Source organism: Actinia tenebrosa, unplaced genomic scaffold (assembly GCF_029948245.1).
Source record: "Actinia tenebrosa isolate PJP-AT-01 unplaced genomic scaffold, QUT_ActTen_1.0 PGA_scaffold2__45_contigs__length_23673736, whole genome shotgun sequence".
Classification (NCBI taxonomy): domain Eukaryota; kingdom Metazoa; phylum Cnidaria; class Anthozoa; order Actiniaria; family Actiniidae; genus Actinia; species Actinia tenebrosa.
The window spans coordinates 8,898,609-8,916,260 of NW_028292579.1; the positions used below are offsets into that span (position 1 = coordinate 8,898,609).

Here is a 17,652-nt window from a genome sequence, read left to right on the forward strand (position 1 = left end):
CTCGGAATCGATCAAATTTAAAAGTCTGTTTGTAGACCCAAAAATAATGGTCGCATTTTGTAATTACGGGGACGTAAGCACCAGTTATGGGATCAAGGATGAAGAGAGCAAAGATGATACTCGGGTAGAGAATTTGATTGACTTTGATGAGAATGATAACATACTAAATGACTTAGAGAATAAACCGAGTAAGGAAGACGAAGCGAGTTACGAAGCTATTCCGTATCTATGAACAACTCCGCAGGATATCAATGCCATTTGACGTCAAACTTTCTTAATTACAGTGTTTAGATCATCAGCTATCTTATTGTCGAAGAAGACTCTTGTTTTAGCGAGCATTGTGTACTTTAGCAATTCATTAATATTCAACACCATTGTTTTTAACTTTTTAAGCATACACAATCGTTTTATTCGCACGGCTACTTCTTAATAGAGCCTTGAAAACACTTGAAGATTTAAAAGAGACTGGTTCACTTACGCCGTTAGTTAAGCGTCAGTTTTCTGTGTTTCGAAAACTCTGTCTTGAATATTTTGAATAGGTCATTAAAAGATATATATAAACTGGTGGAAAAGTTCTACATTATTTATTTTCATTTTTCTTCTGTGTTTTGGATTTTATAATTTTAGTGCTTCCCGGCGTTTTGTTTATATAATTGACGACTCCCGAAACTTGGTCACTTGTTAGGACCACGACAAGATTTGACTGCCTCTTTTTCCTCATGCATGTTTGCATGAATTGGAACGTGCCTCTATCTGCATTGCTGACTTCTCCTCTAATGTAAACATGAAATACCTCTAGGCAGCTCACTAACTCACGCTAACTCAGTCGTCCATAATTTTATTAATGAACGCTTTGCTTTCAACTAACCCTTTCTTTTGTCTTTTGATTGTTTGTTTTGGTTTCCTTGCCTACCTTGTTCCTATTGGTTTCTTTTGTCTTATTCTATCATATAAACACTCCTTTGTACCACCTCTTTCTCTATTACTCCAAAGGACGAAGGACTAGCGTCCGAAACGTCAGTAAGTTTTTTCATCTTTTCACGGTGTATAATTTACCTTTTTATCATTACTGTTTCATTAGAAACACCGACGCAGCTCACACTAGTTTTTAGCTAGTTATCTTGTCCATAATGAGTTACTTAGTCGATCCCCTCCAGCATTGAGACTTTTTCCTGCCTCAGCCTTTAACTCAGCCGCTCCTCTGCACCTTCAACCCTGTCTTTCTTTTTTATACTTGATCATGACTCTACACGCTTCTGCCTCCGTCCTCTAGTCTACTCCGCCTCTCAAGTCTGCCTCCTTCTTGCCCTTGATCCATCACTGCCTCTAACTGTCCTCGGCTTTCTGCCGTCTAAGCCTTTGCTACGGACTTTGCTACGCACGCCCCGTCTTCAAACACGTACTTCTCTCGTGTTTGCTTCCGATCACCGCGTGTTTTGTAACTCCACAAAGCACATACACGCGTTTCCAACGTACGTATGAAAACCACCGGCCGAGTCATATTGAAACCCACTGCTTCAATTAACAATGCATGCTAATGCTGAGGAAAAAGCGCTTAGCTTATGATAGTAAAATTACTAATATCCTAAAGCATTTGAATTCAAAGAAAAAGCTGTACTTGCCGCAGGGATTCACCAAACATGGCTGCCGCGTGAGACCAATTTTAGATTATTGCGCATGAGAACGAAGCGGTCTTTGCATGTAAAAGGTGATTGACAGAAGCTGAACTGACTCATAACTCAAATCAAGAATTTCAAAGGAATAAATAATTTCCCCAAAAAGAATATCGATGACATCAGTTAGGATGCGTGGTAAGCTTGACAATTAGCAAAACACTTGTACAATAGTCATATAAGTAGATAGCGCGCAAATAATTAAAAAATATGGGCTGGGATAATGACTCATCACTTCAAAACGACTAGTCGGTTTCAATTCATGAGTTTATTTCAGTCAGTGTCATAATAATACTAAAGCACTGAGATGCTGCATGATTACGCTTGAAGACGAGAAAGGTATAAATGAGTTAAACAGACTAAATGGTAGTTGAGTTTAGGCAACGAAAGGATCAAAGAGCTTCCTTCCATGTTGCGTTGGCGGCTTCCTAAATAGAGCTTTTAAATGCTTGACGTATTTTTGAGTCCATTTATCAGGAATGGCGCTAAAATGAGTTAAAATGTTATTTTCCAAAAGCTTCGAATTCTATCAATACCCTGAAACGACTTCCGGCTGGTCAAAGTCAAGGGCAGGGCTAACTCACAGATCGAATTTAGAATGTAGGTTTGGGGAAGGAGAAAAATCTGAGAAATCCGGGAAAAAGTCCTCGAATTAAGGTAGAAACGCATGCAGCAAACCGTCGATCTACTCACACGTGATGCTGAGTCCAGGAATCTGAGAGGCGAGTAACTACGGCTACGCCATGACCCTTCATAAACGTGAGTTTCCTGAATTGATGAAAATCGATTACAAAACCGCATCTTTAATTTCGGACCCCGGAGCAATTTTCCTAAACGTACATTACGCGTAGCATATTAAAAAGCTCTATTTTGCTATTTCGTTGTTTTTGAAAACCAGGCTTGACGCAAGTTAGATGAGGATAGGATTCTGACTTTGAAACGATAAAAAGATTTTACAATAGATTTTTGATAGATATATATATATATATACAAAATAGCTAGGAATAGATTAGTCCTCTTTATACCTTGGGTGTAATAACGTAAAAGAACTGCTTTCTTGTACCAAAGCTATAGGTACACCTGAATGCACTAACTTATTGATGCTGTCAGTCTGACAGCTGATGATTTCACAACCTAGAACATAATTTCACTTTGTGGTCATGTCGTTCGTTCTTGAGCCAGATGCAATGCCTCCTTGTATTCAAGCCAGACAAGGCACCGGCTTATTTAAAGTGTATATGACACGAAAAAATTTTAATGTTAAGAATGTGTAGTTTATTGGCATTAATAAGAATATCACAGTTAAATTTGTTCCAAAAACGCATTTCTCTAGAAATTCAAAAAATTTTAGCACGAGTTGTGGCGTCATTTTGTTTACAAGTCTCCAGATTTAGTTGCAAATACATGAAATATGTTTGAATATAGAATCTTAATTTCAAGTAGTACACTTTTCAGTTTCCCAACATTGGAAGAGTACTACGTAAGCTATCAAATGAAGCTGACTAAAATATGTCTTTTGTTGTTAATTCATATGAATTACAATTTATATTTAGTACATTACTACTGAATCTAGAGTACGTGTCAACAAAATGACGTCACAAATTGGGATTAACTTTCGCAAATATCTCAAGAAATAAGCTTTTGAAACAAATTTTGTTACGATATATTTATTATTACTAACAAACTATACATTTTAAATGATGGAATGTTTTCGTGTCATATACACTTTAAAGTTGTCAATCTTAGGCCGATGATTTCACATCCTAGAACATAGTTTTACTTTGTGGTCTCGTTCTTTCAAGTGTTCGACTTTACAATGTCGTCTTATACCGAAGCTCAGTAGACCAGAATGCGCCGGCTTATTAATTTTGCCGTCAATCTCAGAAATGGCCGATGATTTCACACCCTAGAACATAGTTTCACTTTGTGGTCTCGTCCTTGAGCCAGGCACTTTCAAAAGAACACTTGCATTACTTGGCGGCCTCTTCACAGGCACGGTCCCCTTCAAAGCGAGCTCAAATTCACTCGGGCGATTCCCGCTTGCCCAAGAACTGCGCCTCAACACTTTCTTTTCTCCTCCTCCTTCGCCATCTTTATTATTAACTGAAAGAGATGACTTCGGTTTTATCTGACGTGGGTTCCACCGACTCACCTGGTGTTTGGTTTGAAGAACCGGCTTTCTTTGGATTGCATGTTCGTTCTTCTTTGACAACACGTTTGGCCTTAAAATCCATGGGTTCTTGAATCCGTTGCTACTGGAGGCAACAGGGACGTCACGTGAGCTGTCCGGCATAAGCTTTTTCAATGTTTGGTTATTTGTCTTTCTCGCTACCTGTTGATTAGAGACCTTAGCTTGTTGTGCGCTGTTGTCGAGGCCGTTGCTATTAGCAACATCAGCGTCACGTGATATTGGTTTCCCACATTCTTGAGTTTTTGTTTGATTTACTCCTTGTTGAGAAGAAAAAATATTTTGTCGTCCGCATGCGCTGTCCTCAACAGATTCATTGCTGTTTTTTGACGAGGATGGCGTGACAACCCATTGGGGGATCGAGTCACACGACGACGCGTGTGTCATTCTGATTGGATGGTACAAATCCTCGTCGACATCATCCGTTCGTGTAAAGTTGCAACTTGAATGAGGTCGAGGATTGGGTAAGTCAAACTTTGGCTCTCGCAAGAGTCGACCCCTTTGACCATTGATATTCTTTTCCTGGTTGTTTTGAGATAAGATTTCTTTTGAGATAAGAAAAGAAGGCAGCTGATCCAGCTGCAGTTGTTGTCGCTTCTTTTGCTGTAGCTGTAACGAAGATGGAGGCAGTGGTGGTGGAGGAGGAGACGATGGAATCTTCGGGACGTCCAAGTCTTTACTGTCTGTTAACAGTTTAATATACGTTTCATTGGTCTTCAAAAAACTCTGGTTATTGTCGAGTTTAGGTTGTCTACTGTGAAGTACATCATTTTCTTGGACGTAACTCGTACAGTTTTCGTTCTTTAAATCTACAGGGCAGCTCTTATTGTACAGGAAGCTATCCAGAAAAGCATCGAGGTGCTGTGATTCTAATTCGGGGCCAGAAGCCGTATCGTGATAACTGCTATGAAGTCGTTGCTGTATTGAGCAGTCACACATGAGATTGCCTCCTGATGATGAAACCACACTAGGATCAGAAGACGCAGAATGGATCCCGAAACACACCAACCTTTCACTTTGACTGGAACTCAAACAAGGATCATAAGAGATTTTCATCCGCTCGCCTCCTCGACAAATATTGTCACTGCTTCTGCATCTAAAGGTCTGGAATTCATCGCAGTTTTTGTCCTTATTATCATGAATTTCGTCTTCTTCCTCCGATTCATTTGTCTCCAGGATTCGTAGAGAACATGGCCTAAAAGAAGTATCAAAAAATCTGTTTGTTTTACTAGATTGTCTCATTCTTTCGTTCTCGCTGCACTCAGTCTCAGAGTCGGGGCGGATGTAAGCCCATTTGTACGACATATTCCCTGTGTTTTCCTTTGGGTTCAACGCAAATCCTGGCATTTTATCAGCATTTTTAAAGCTCTTGCATTTTCCTTCCCCTTTATGTCCTCCTTCCTCGTTGTATCGTTCCTCCATTCCTTTCACTGGTATTTTTCCATTGACGTTAATCAAAGTGTTAGTAGCTCTTCCATGGATATTTTTGATTGGATTGCCTCGCTTGATGGTAATTTTATCGTCTTGTGCGCATGCGCTTGTCAAGACAACGCGAGGAATGTCTTTAGACGAAGATGTTCCCTCTCGTTTTCTCAGCGGTCGGGGTGTCACGAATAAGCTGCTCTCACAAACAGGAGCACTACTACGTCGAGAACTTAAGGAATACGTCGACGCTGACATGCGCACTTGGTTTGCTTTTTTCCCTCCTTCCCGCCAAAATTTTACTTGATTAGCAGCACTCTCCATATCATTTAGATTGGACATCAGTGATTGGGTCGATGCTGACATGCGCAGTTGGTTGCCTTGATGCACCTTCAACCTGGCCCCTCGTTCCCGCCAAAATCTATTAGTTTGCTGCTCATTGATATTGGTTACTGTTTCTATGTCGCACAAGTTAGAAGTGAAGGAGTTCCTATCTTCAGCGCCTCTCCCAGCGAGGCACTTGTTACTACCCGTGTCAATATTAAGCTGCTGTTCTTCACGGAGCTTCGCACGGTACTGCTGAACCTTGTTCTTGACTATCATCCCAAGCACATACAACGAAACAGCCGCGAAGAGAAAGATTATCAAGATAACAGTAACTTGGTAGATTTTTGCGATTCCTGAAGCTTTGGCGGTGCTTTGCGGAGGCGATCTTTTAGAGTTTGTCATCACTATATCAATATTATTCACCTCCAAAGAATTGTTTAAAAATCCCGACCTTTGAGTCGTGCTCGCTGCGTTAATGCGATTACTCTTCCTTGATACAATATCTGTGGTGTACGCAGTTGGTGGAGATTTTCTCGAAGTTGAAAGAGAGGATTGAGATATAACCTTTCCCCGATTCGTTGTTCTTGTTCGTGAGAAATTACACGTTCCCAGACAACGAAAAGTGGCGCTTTTAACTGCAGAAGATACCACTGCTGAATTAGAATCATTTGTTTTACACACGACAAGCAATTCTTTTATAAAACCCGTGAAATTTTGAAAACTTTTCCCCTCACTCTTCCACACCACAGGAACTCCACCAACATAAACATTTGCAATTCCTGTCACGTGATTCAGTGTTCCAGTAAAGTTATTTAGTTCTCCTTGTCCTGAGTAAGATATTTTGGTATTGTGAATTCTGATGCTGAGGTCCAACCATTTGTTCATAGTCACCTTGGTGATTGCTTCTCCGTAAATGACGGATAGTGATTGGTTAGTTTGGTTGGAGACAAAAGTCCTATGAATATAGAGAAAGTGTTAGTATAGCTGATAAATAAGAGATTGATTTTATAAGAAATAATAGATTGCCTAATACTTAAAACACTCATTAATAATTCATAAGCTTATGGTCCAATTGGAGCCACCATACACGTCACGTGCATGAACCATTATATCCAATAAAGTCCTCTTCATTAGTATTCAAGTGATTTTATATAAAGACACATGTGACCACTCGAATACTATGAGGATGACTTCATCAGGGATGAAGTATGCATCCAAGTTTAGATGAAGACATAGAGCTTCATCAAGGTCATAGTCAACCCTAAATATCTTTGACTATCGTGCCTGTCTTTGCCTTGGCACGTAATATCCAACGAGTGGGAGCTTCTATTGAATCTGGTTGCGCATGCCCGTGACGTCAATTCTCTATCGAAGTATAAAAATCCATGTTTGTGACGTGTATGGTGGCTCCAGTTGAACCAAAATCTTATGAATTGTTCATAAGTGTTTTAAGCAGTTAAAAAAACTCGTAGATCGTATTTTATCAGGTATATAAGCACTCGGCTACGCCTCGTGCTTTTATACCTGATAAAACACTCCTACTCGTTTTTAAAACACTACATAATCAATTTATCAGTCCAATAATCAGTAAATACAAAGGCTATGGAAGACAAGCAGGAAAAACACTTTTAAAGACATTTGATAATATTTCCTTGAATATTAATTGGAAGTGCATTTCAAAAGACTATTATCATAAGAGGTTATAATTACTAATAGATTTGGTATCATTCTTAGACGACACCGGACACGGAACATCACATCACATGGCGCAAGGCGCGCGATACTTAGCCATCGTGGTACAGCAGAAATAAGGAATCCTTGGAACCAATCACAGCGTGCGATGTCATTCATTGCTAGCGCTTAGCCAATCAAAATGCTCGAAGGCGGAACTGTAACAGCATGTTACAGGGTTCGCACTACGAGCTAGTTTTCATGACAACGTAAAACTGACAGCGTAAAAATGCCGCAATGCGCCGCCTCTGTTGAGATCAATATAATTTTGAGTTCGGCCCGTTTTTCATTATCTTTTTTGAGCAGTTCTCTCCTGGCTTCCTAGCCCTCAATACGCAGTGGTGTCTTATTACCATAACAGTTCGAAGCTAAAATAGTCGATTGCGCCTTAACCCAATCATGAACAACGCTGACAAAAGCTAAATACCATATGTCTGAGGCTCCTGTGGTTTTCACTTTGAGTTTTCTGCGTTCACTATTTGCTTTGTTTTCTTATCATTTACAATATTGTCTTTCCTGTAAGATGAATGCCGGAAAGGAAATGGCCTTGAGCAGAGAGCCGATCACGAAACCTTTTTCCATCGCTTCTACGAGCTTTACCGAGAAATTAGCATGTACTGACCATGGATGCTTGTTCGTAGCTAGAGATGTTTTGCACTGCATGAAGTGTCTGGGGTTTCCCAAAGAAGCCACGTTTAGGGCCTTTTGGTGTTGATATTTCGGCTTCCTTTCTATCTAAGAGTATTAAAAAAACTTGCTAGCATTAATTTACTAGAATATTTGTCTCATATTAGCATCGGTGTATTCACTATTTTCCCATTTCAGACCACTTGTCATTCCCTTGAGTACCATTTCTTCTTTTAACGATGCACATGAGAAGACACATGAATATGGGTACAACACAAAGAAAGAAACGTATTGTTAAGGGAATGACACATGGTCTGAAATGGGCAAAACATTGCGCCCAAGTACGTGGATTTGGTCAATTCGAAAGAGCAGCTTTCAATGAGCCGAATTTTAAAAAGAACAATCTAGAAGCATATTAAACCTTGTAATATTTTTTGGCAGCTTTTTGAAAACCTTGGAATAACGTACTGCGTTAATAGATCCGAAAAGCTGTTACTCTCATCATAATAAGAAAATAAGAGAACACTCTTTATATCATAGCAATAATAATCTACCATAATCCAGATTTTAATCCATATAAAAGAATTGACATTTTTGCTGGATGTTGAAGTCTGGCACGCGGCGGAAAGCCTTTGAAGTCACAGGTTTGCGAAAACTACACTAATCCTCTGAAAGCATTATACAAAAACCGCCATATTATTTAGTCATCTAATCTTGCACGGTGTGTAAAATACACTCTTTTTGAAAAGATAACAAAAGTGGTTTAAAGTTATTTTTTAGATTTTCGTTTCGAATTTAGTCTGTTTGGCCATGTTGGCGACAGGTTGTCGTATAGGAAGAAGAAAAAAAAGTAGGAATAAAATAAGTGGGAATTATCATTCACGGTTGCCGGTAAAGTGGCTGTTCTTCCATTGTATGGGTCCGAATGGAATTTAGAAGTTTATTTTGGCGTAGGGAGAAAAAACCAGTTAAACCGGTGGGGGGGGGGGGGGGGGGGGGGGGAGCCCAAGTACAGGATATAGAACCCGCGCCCACCAAATCCAGCTCTCGACTCTCACCGGCCTAGGTCATGCAACCATACACGCCGTTTCCTTTAATTTCTGTTCATATTTAATTTTTATAAAAAAAATTCAAGCAAAAATTGCATGGAGTAAAACGCAATTTTCGACGAACCTGATAATGAGTTCGAATGGACATTTCGGCATAATGGCGAAGCTGATTTTTAGATATATTTGTCCGTTTATAACAATAACATTTTCATTGATTATGTGCAGTGTGCTTTTTTTACCAGCAAAGAAAGACACTGTGTCGCTCATGCGGTGAGGTACAATAACCTTTCCCGAATTTGCTTAGCTTGAGTGGACAATGACTCCCGAGTCAGTTTACTTAGCAGTTGATAAAATACATTAGTAAATGTATGAAGGTCTAACCTCGAATTTGGGAAGGGACTATTTTAATAAACCAGGACTAATGGGAATCGAGAAGTTCAAGGGCAAAATTTAAAATATTGTAAAAACACGACGACAAAAAGGTCCGTATATCGGTATCGCATGTCACTCTTGTTTTGCAAACAATTCTTTTTCATTTCCGAACTATTTATTGCTAAAATGATGCGTTGTATCTCTTGTAAACAATTTCACTGCTAAAATATGACCTTTCACTGATATATTCATAGATATCACCTTTCGCTATATATCTAAGAAAACAATTGACAATTTGGGAGCCTTTGTTTACAGGATCGAATTTCTTTCTTTTGGCGACATTGGTTCCTCTTAATTCGAGCAATGTATTCATTTACCGGTAATATAATTTTTAATGCAATTTGTACTGAAATATGACCTTGTTTTTGCAACATATCCCACTGAAATTAGTAGACCGTATTTTTGAAGTCTGATGTCTGACAGTTTTGCAGTCTTTCTTTTCCCTGGCATCATTGTTTCCTCTAGGTCCGTCTTTTATACGCATTCAATCGCTTTTCAATCATTTTTTTCTTGAAATGTGTAATGAAATATGACTTTTATTCGTCATATATTCAAACTGAATTGATATATAGCTAGACGACATTTTGGAAGTCTCTGACAGCTTTCCGGCCTGTTTTCTTGCCATTGGTTCCTCCTGGTCCGTCTCCGATGAGCATTTTATGACGTTTCTACGAAATTCGTGTGTTGCAAATGTCAATTATTATCTGTTGGCGTGATCAGTGATCACGCAAATAACGACTGTTTGTTCTTACTAGCTAGAGATTATGATTCACTTGAAATAAATTGCTCAAAGAAACGGCAAAGCTGTCGCTAGATACACATAGACGTACTGACTAAACCTATCGCTTTTGTCCAAAACAAAGTCCTTCAGCAGTTTAAACAAAGCTGGTTTCGGTGGCACCGGGAAGGCTTCAATAATATTGTGGTTTTAAATACAGTTGAATAAACCAGGTTTCTCCCAGGTGAATTGGAATCTAAGAGCGCAATGCATTGTTTGCCACTGCGAAGATTTCCAAGTATTTTCTTTATCTTTTCAAAACGAAACATTTTCCAACAACAACAATGAAAAATACCCTTTCTAAAAGATATTTGGCGAATCTTTAGGCGGATGAGTTTTATCTTTTTAATCTTCAATTAAAAGCTGTCGTTTATCGAGCTCAAATAGGAAATATTGAGCTTTGTTTGAAGAAATTGTTCGCTGATTGGCCAATTGGTTCAGATTGAGAGAAGCGAATTCGAAATCACGTGGTTTCGACTCGGCTTTCACTGTTCTATCTGTTGTTTACTAAACAAATCGTAAAAACTAAAAACCACACACGTATAGAACATTGAAACTTGTATACTTTTTGACTCCTTCCCGAGGTCACTTTGCGATGCTATTAAAAATTCTGAATAATGGCACCTTTACCTTCCAGGAAAAAAAAACTGGACAAACTAATCTTTAAAAATAAACCCCACCATAAGAAAGTGAAGTTGAAATATGTAATTTTGGAAAGAATATATGTTTGAGAATACCACTTCTTGTGCTGTAGTTTATATTTGTTTTAAAGCCCTCGCGAGCAAATGGACGCTCTCAAATAAATAAACAACTCTTTTCAAGGAACTTGAATTACTTCAGTTGTTCTCAAAGACGTTCAAATTTTTGATTATACCCTAAGGTTGCGCTTGAAAATTAGTTGACGAGCTTTATGTATCTATTAAGATATTATCAACAAGGAGTAAAATTAAAATAGAAAAGTAAAAACTTGTTGAAGATATTCGCGTAATGGCCTATATATGACGCAATGGGGACTCAAATTCTCGAATGAGTATTCATTTTACATTAGCCAGTACATTAGTAAATTAGAAAGGGTTTTGGAATTGAACTCCTACAGGCTCGTTAACACTTTCGATAAAAGTAATTAGATACATGGCATTATTCATAGAATTGTTTCCAAAGGCTGCTGAAAGTCGACCACTGCAAAGCTAGCCACCTGAAGACTCCCGGACGAAACTAGAGATGATTATGAATAGAATCGATTCAGTTACTGTTATTATATGACATTCAGTTGAAACAGCTTGATAGTTTTATTTGCCGAAGTATTGGGTTACATCTATCCGCCCTCGATTCTTTCGTTTATTTAATAGACCGGCTTACCTTGGGCGTAATTATTTCCCATTTAAGACTAAGTGTCATTTTCTTGAAAAAAAATTATTTCAGGTTTGGCTTGTATACATATTTACGCGTTCTCTCATATGCAACCATTAAACAAAGAAGTGATGCCTTAGGGAATAATATGATGCTCTAGGGAATGGCACACTAGATAAAGAAGTCTAGTCATTCATTTAGTATTTTATCTTTCATACATCTGTTTGATTTTCTTGGTTCATTCGTTCATTCGTTCGTTCGTTCATTCGTTCGTTTGTTCATTCGTTCATTCGTTCATTCGTTCATTCGTTCATTCGTTCATTCGTTCATTCGTTCATTCGTTCATTCGTTCATTCGTTCATTCGTTCATTCGTTCATTCGTTCATTCGTTCATTCGTTCATTCGTTCATTCGTTCATTCGTTCATTCGTTCTCTTTTAATTTATTAATATTACATCAATTTTTTTTCAAATATCATTTTTCTTCTCCATTTATTTGCTGTCGTTTACCTTGGCCAAAGGTCGATGTGGTTAAAACAGCTGTTTAAAAATTTTAGTACATGACGAACAAATTGCATTGAAACACAAATGAAGAGATATCTATGCGGGAGTACAGTTCATAATCGGTGTAACCACATGAAAAAAAATTGTGTGGTTACTAAATATTAATAAAATTACTTCCACTACGAATACAGAGTACAATAAAATTTGAGATATGACAAAAAAATTAGAATATGATCAGTGCGAGATTGCATGCACGTTTTTTTCTATACTTTTTCAAGATTTTTTTTTCTTTCTTTTTTTTTTTTTTTTTACTTTTTTAAGATTTACCAATTCATGTTATTTCTAGTATGCCTAACACTATCAATTTTTCGATGATTGTAAAATGTCACAAACGATAACGTGACAAAATACCGTTACACAATTGTCACCAACCAAAAATTAAACTATGACCTTCGAATTTCACTCTTCTGAAAAATGTCAAAGATAAGCTGTTTTTCTCTAACCAAGAAAATTCCTAAATTAGTACAATTCAGCATTCTTATTTTTCTCTTTTTACGAACATATATCATTCGCTTCTTCCCACACATTCATTATTTATTCAGGGGATATTTTCCGAGAATTGTTCGTCACTTCCTGTTTTCAGTGACACCTTACCATTTCACTTGGATTCCTCTTCTCGAGTTACCAAATATTAGCTATTTTCGCAATGAAAAGAATGTAAATAATTACAAACTAAACCGATAGTGGAAAGAATTTTTCTTTTCGGGTGGAGAAGGGAATGTCTGACTAGAATTCCAACTTCTCTTAGGATTTATTTACAGAAAAAACATGAATTTGTGATGAATCACATGTATAGTTTTGAGTTCCTCTTTCGTCGAAAATACTATATAATGCTGGAAGCACTAAGACGGTGAAAAGTCCTTATATCTACGTATACGTATTGTTACTCGACCACTGGCTTCAGTTATGTCGTCTTTTAAGGCTATCTTTTCTTCATGCTGTTTTGCTCGTTTTCTATGAGTCACCGATCATACAGGAAGTAATGTCAAAACCAAGCCCTAACTACACATAAAGCCGCACACCTTTTCCAGCTTTTGGCTCTAAAAAAAGATTCAGATATCGCTGAGATATCAGGCTTCATTTTTGGAGAACCTCGAAAGAAGTGATGATAGATTAATTGACTAGGGAGGATTTCTTGACCCTGCTAATTAGGTTAAACTCAGACTTCGTACTATACGAAGTTGAAAATACGTGTGCTAAATGTAATAATCTTTTTCCTCGCATTAACAGTGACCCAAAAATAGCATAGTTTTGAACTTTTTCCTTTCAAAAGGTTGGGGGGAAAATGGTGAAAATGGTAAATTCGATCCTTTGCAAAAATTAAGACCATAAAAATACTACTTTGACATTTTTAGCAATTCTTTGAAATACTGTGGTTTAAAAAACGTTTGAAATATTTTTTTGTTTATTTTTTTCTCAACTGAAGTGAAGCAATATTTGCTACCTTTCCACACAAATGACTACCGCTACCATATAAATATATCTTACTGCAAATCAAAATTATTATTTATGACTCAAAGTTAAGAGACAACGATTATCATCTCATGCAATATCATTATTCTTGATAAAAAAATAACTATTAACCTTTGATTAACTTCCCGTGAAAGGCTTGAATCGGCTCTGAGACAGCTTTTAATAGTTTTTTTACGGTTCAAAAGCTATACATGCTTCTACGCTCTAAGACGCAAATTTATTTATTTATTTATTTTTGTTATCAAACCTTATCGTAATTTTTGTTGACAATGAGCACGACTTCAACCAACTTCTCTAGTTTCTCTTTCGCCTTTCATTCACTGCAGAAACCTTCAAAATACCTCACTATATTTAACTCTGTTTTTCGATTTTCAGTTCCATATTTAGAACTAAAACCCTATGATTGCAAAACAAGATGTCTCTATCAGTAATCCAAGAAGACATTTTTTGAGAGTGCACTGTAATGTCAAAATGTTCAATTTGAATTATTTAGTTCGACTTTTGAGTCCCCATGCAAGGATGTATTTACGTCTTTGAGAGATACCGGAGGCTTTTGCCTAATGCACTGCTAGAATCTTCTATTTTTACCGGCTTGTCAAATAATACTTATAGACAAGAAGCGAAGTACTTAAACCTAAATAAATGTGTGAGATATCTGGATTTAACGAAAAATGAAATGAAAAACTTCTATCGATTTGAACGCTTCTTCGCAAATATAAATAAATAAATAAAAATGCCGGTTTATTCTTGTTCCCCTTCCGTATTTCTTACATATTTCAACTATTTTTTCAAATTGTACTCATACTTGTGTAACGCTAATATACCATTTTTGGGATTTTACGTAAAGCGAGAAGGGGAAATAATAGCAAACTTCGTCTCTGTCACCAAGAGTGTAGTATTTGTTTTAGATATTATTTGTCAAGATTAATTTTGGAGGTATAAACAAACTAGAATATTATAGGTTTGATTTTAAAAATTGAATTTAAAAAATATTTTGAATTTATTTTTGTGTTTATTTTTGATTGTTTTTTCAGTGTTCGTGGAGCTGCTTCAAGATTGACACTTCCACGAACGAATGCGCGCGTTTCAGTTTCAGGTATTGTCAATGTATCGAAACGAAAGCCATTGTTTCATTATACGCACGCGCGCCTATTTCTTTTACCTCTTATTTATATTCGTCATTGATACTTAATGATAAAAATTCCTTATGTTATAAAAATAAAGGAAAATGAGTGCGTATGTTATAACATGTGTTGTCTGCGTGACTCAATGTCGGGAGTTTTATCAACGCAAGCGATCTGAAAAAAAAAAACCGCTCTTCGTGACGATAGGCTGAAAAAACCGGAAGAGGTGGTCCTTATTTCCTGTGGTATAAATCCAGTGGGAGTGACTTGTGACATAAAGGAAGAGAACTTCAACAAGAAAACACTAATCATTCATTCAAGACTCTCTCATAGCTTATGGTAGTATGAAGGAATCTTCACCAATGGATGACTGTAAATACTCATTCAAAGTTCTCGTAATTGGTGATCCTGGAGTCGGGAAAACGTCGCTCATTCGAAGATTTACCAAAGGTTATTTTTGTGAAAATAATTCTTCGACCGTTGGTGTTGATATCGGAACCAGGATTTTGGATATTCATGGCGATAGAGTCAAACTACAATGTACAGATACTGCAGGACAAGAAAAATTCCGTGGATTGACACAAACTTATTACAGAAGTGCTGATGCTGTAGTCTTAGTCTTCGACATCACGAACAGAGGAACATTCGCAAGTATACCTCAATGGCTGGTGAATGTTCAGCGATATGCCGCCAAAAATGTGATGAAAGTCTTGGTAGGGAATAAAACGGACTTAAAAGGAGCCAGTAGAAAAGTGAACACACGATCTGCGGCAAATCTGGCTGAATTTGAGGATCTCCTGTACTTGGAAACCTCTGCAAAATGGGACGATAATGTCGAAATTCTCATCACTGAATTAGCAGAACAATTACGAGAAAACGCAAAAAATAGATCAAGTGTGGATGCGAATGATAATTGCCCACCAAATTCTGGCCCTACAGGGCTGCTAAAAATGGGCTTACATAGAATAAGAGAAAGCTTTAACAACCGGGATCCAGCTTCAACGGCTTTGCTAGCACAAAACTGAAATACAGTGAAAGAATTGATACATTTATGACAACTGGTGTTTGACTTTTCTCGGCTAAAGACCATGGAAAAGCGAATCTGAAATCCAAGAAGAAGAGCGAATTGAATAATTTATTTTCAAGCAGAGAAGAAACTACATCTGATAAAAGCTGTTGTAAATATGGTCTATAATAATGGACTTATTTCTCCTGGAATTATAAGCAAAAATATTATATATCAAAGACCTATTTTATTTTCTTGGTTAATTCGCAAAGAAGCTGTAAAGTACACTTAAAGATCTTAAAAAAGATTCAATGCTAAAGGTTTTCTTTCAATTAAACAATAAAACAGGTTTTTATTAACTTTCTTTATTACCGATAGACTGTGTCTTTAGCCAACGTGGGCACGTGGCGAGAATATTCAAAACTCCGTTGCTTAACATAAGAAAGGATTTGACATACGACCTGTTGTTTTTCTTAGTTTGAATTTCAATAGAAAAAAATATGTCCTAAACCTGGCGCGCTAGCTTGCTGGATGAAAGAAAAAGTCGAAATTTTGTCGCTGCAAACTTCGGAAGGAAGAAGAAGGTAATAAGATATTTTATGGTATTTTGTCTTACAGGAAAGGCGCGGTAAAGTCATACACGCGTGGAAGTAAACGCTTTGTATAAAGACCTTCTGAAAAGCACACATTGTACTTGGCCTTATTTACATGTACCTTTGATTCAGTTCATTGCTTTTTAATGTCACACAATCTGTGCTTCACTGACACAGTAAGCAAATCCTTCAGCGCAAGCATAAAAACCGAAATGTTCGACACTATTATACAAAAAAAAACGTCCTTCGTTTGACAGATATTCTTCAACCCGATTTTTCTCCAGAAGTTTTCAATTATTAATCTACTAAAAACCCCACACTTCTTAATCATTTTTTAACGTCAGAGTTTATCTTAGATTTGAAGCTCAAAATTGACCCCCGTCATACTAAATAGTACTCATATCTTGAAAGCAATAATCATGTACGAGCCTATAGAGTTTCACAAGACGAGAAATAAAAACAAAATGCATGATACTTAAGTATGATCTTTTCCTAACATCCCTTGTATTAGGTTACTGATTCTAAGATTACTAATAGCTGAAGAGCAGAAATTTGAAAGGTTAAGTTAAACATGAATAAGTTAAAACTTACGTAGCTCGGCTTTTGAATCACAAAATTTCACGTTTTACATGCTGCGAGTTCAAATAATTCTGTATTATTCGCAGTCGTTATCGGGTATCACTATCACAAAAACATTTTTATTTCAAAACTAGATTCATCCAATGCATGTTTCCTCAAGGCAAATCGTATCTATTTTATCGTCAATTAATTATTATGTCTTGCAGACTTCTCTATGCATACACTTCCTATTTTTAAGCCAAATGAATAAAATATTTCGAACACTTCACTGTAAAGTCTCGGTAATAACGTTTGAGTAAGCACATTGAATAAAAAAAGTCGAAAACTAGTCTTGAGCTACGACGATCGTCCACGAGTTATACAGGAGGTAAACTTAACACCATGGAATAAAAAGAGAACTAGACAGTAAACTAGCTAGTTTGAGCTGCGTTGGCATATCGGGTACATTTGATGCCATCGGTTATTGGTAAGCTGAACACAGTGGACGTAAAGAAGCTAGTAAACTAGTTTGAAATTAAATCTCCGATTATGGAAAATAAAATACATAATAATCTTACTTTACCTTCTTCTTTTATTTTATTTTTTTTGGTTTATGGATGGCCTTATTCAGGCCTTCAAAAATTGCAAAGCCGACTGTATTACAAGTCGTCTTGCGGGATATTGGGAAAAGTTTTCAATCAGCAATAACCGCGCCTCGGATAGACCTCACTGGCTACGGTAATGCCACTGCGCAAAGCT

At 37.1% G+C, this 17,652-nt stretch overlaps 1 non-coding gene and 1 pseudogene across 1 annotated transcript; one reads left to right on the forward strand and one right to left on the reverse strand.

Moving 5' to 3' along the window:
• The first annotated feature begins 14,985 nt into the window (after positions 1-14,985).
• On the forward strand, positions 14,986-17,470 carry LOC116286736 (ras-related protein Rab-30 pseudogene; annotated as a pseudogene).
• A 44-nt stretch (positions 17,471-17,514) lies between these two features.
• LOC116286748 (U4 spliceosomal RNA) lies at positions 17,515-17,652 on the reverse strand. The gene has a single exon (XR_004195990.1). It is a non-coding gene; the product is annotated as a U4 spliceosomal RNA (small nuclear RNA).